A 2,608-nucleotide genomic window follows, 5' to 3' on the forward strand; every position below is an offset into this window, starting at 1 on the left:
TGATGAATCAAGAATGAAAAATTCCTTTTCGAAGTCTTGGTGCATACTTGAGCACTTGATCGATTGCCGAATTCAAAATAATTGACAAGTTTTACCTTTGCAAGTTGGATATCCAAATTTGGTAATAGAGCATGCATATAAATAAAACACTCATACATCACAAGTTTTATGTGCACAGCCTTGTTTAAACATGTGGTTTTTCCATAGATCAAAGAATGCACATCAACGACACAACCATTGTTAGTAATGTTCTCATCATTTTCAAACCATCCATTACTAATAAAAAAATAATAAACCTCATCAAGGTACGAATGCGTTTCAGAAACCAAAACATCAACAATGTTTCCATCAACATTCACAGGGGGTGGTTGAATCTTAAAAAATTCAGAAAACTCACCTTGTTTTCCCATATGAATGAATGAATGTGGATCGGTTTGTGATACGACCCTGCCCCGAAAACATCATTGGCTCAGTTCATCAGGCGCTATTCGTAAACTTTTGCAAGCTAAACTAGCTTGTTCCGGCTCAATGGAGCTCAATCGAGCTGATTCTAGCTCATTGAGCTTGAACTTCAATTTATTTAATTTTATGCTTTTAGTTTGCTGGAATAAATTTTATTTAAGTTCAGCTCGTTTTTAACTTTCTTAAGTTTACATTATTTTGCTGGAATAAAACAAATAAGTTGCTGATTAGTTAATTAAAATAAGTTAATTAATTTGTTTAAAAATAAGGACATCCTTATTTTAATGTGTCTTAGTTTATTACCTATTAAATAGATGTCTAATAGTTAATTAAGTGTGTCTAAATTTAAGACAAATTTAATTCATGTTTTCAATTAATTTTCCAGACGAATTTAATGTGCAGGTTATTGTCTACTTTGGATGAATTTAATGCTGTCACTTAATGTGTTTTTTGCTGCTGTTGTTTAATGTGTCTTAAGTGCTTTAAAGTGCCGAATTTAATGTCTTATTGTTGACTTAATTCATGTCCAGCCGAAATTAATGTGCATGCATTATTTGACCGAATTTAATTACTTGTCTGCAGGTTTAATGGCTTGGACGGCATTAAAGGAGGTAGATGATGCCGAATTTAATATGTACATGGACATGGGACAAGCATTTAAATGAGACATGTTGGCCGAATTTATTGTACAACAAGACATGCATTAAAGATGTTGTTCTACATGCATGGAACGGCAATTAATGAGATGTTCCACATGCAATGGACGACATTTAAATGAGGGAGAGTGATGAGGGCACCATGCGTGAACAGCAAATTAAGAGCCAATTGAAGATGCATGGACAGCAAGATTCAACAAATGGGAAAGTGCATGGATGTCTAGCTACATTAATTTATGCAATGAATCTTTGGCCTCCAAGGTGATTGTTCGGCCAAGAGACACTTATTGGCTAGTACATTCATGCTATAGCCGAACCTAGACAAGGCTGATGGGCTGCCATTCATTCATCTACATTCAAGAGCTATGTTTGCTTAATCAAGAAGGTGTCCATTGATGTTCCATTCAGCCAAATATGGACATGCCTTTAAAGTTCATCTCTCTAGTTTAATTTAACTCATTAATAGCCACATCACTTAGTCATTAAGCTATGTCCATTAGGCTATCAAATGTAGGCTATAAATAGTCTGTTATCACATTTTGAAAAGGACTTTTGACTTTTGATCATTTGAATGAACTTTGTTCAAAGAGTGAGTTTTCTCCTCTCTAAATTCGTACGAGTTTCGATCTGACTTATCTAGCGTGCTAGTGGCGTCTATCGTTCTCTTTGAACTTATCACCTTGCTTTCGTGTGGCGTTCAACCCTTCTACAATTCCGCAATCCCACCTTGAACCGAATAGAAATCGGGGTGACACTTTTTAGTGTTGAATTGTTTCTGGCGTTTAAGCTCCTTTATCCATTCCACCGACTATCCTAGATTTTACCCAACTATAATATCTTTTTACAAAACCGAGCCTTCATTTATCAACTTCCATTTTTCTTATTTTTATCCTTAAATCGAGCCTACTACCCTTATAAATTTACCATCACCTTAGCCAACCTTTAAAACCATTTGAAAGCTTCCGCATCTTTAGCCTTATTTCATCCTATTTTCGATAACTCAACTATTCCTCGTCGACGATCGGGCAATTACGTGAAACGACTCAATTAATCCGGGCCGGATCACATCAGTTTGAGCAGTACCTTTTTCAATCAACGTAAACCTCCTCTCTTCGGAAAGATAGTAAAGTCGTTGCTCTTTACTTGAACTAACCTGAAATGTAGGAGAAATACAAGAACAACTCGCTTTTCTCAAAGTATCACCTTCACGAAAAGTAAAGGGGTTAGTGACACTGTAGATGTTCAACTTTAAGGGACATGCTGAATCAATGCCAGGATCAAAAATATGAGTTGGCCTTACCTTTTTAAAATGACACAAGAAATTTATGGATAGCCAAATAAAATGATCAAGGAACGATTTTATATTGTATTCATAATTTTTAAATTTCGCTCCCTTAGTCAAAAGCCAAGCATCAATCAAACAAAAATTGGTCGCACAAAATTTGGAATGCTTGAATTTTTCACATATCGAACCAAAATAGCAAATTCTA

This window comes from Gossypium hirsutum, chromosome A03 (genome assembly GCF_007990345.1).
Source record: "Gossypium hirsutum isolate 1008001.06 chromosome A03, Gossypium_hirsutum_v2.1, whole genome shotgun sequence".
In the NCBI taxonomy this organism is placed as follows: Eukaryota; Viridiplantae; Streptophyta; class Magnoliopsida; order Malvales; family Malvaceae; genus Gossypium; species Gossypium hirsutum.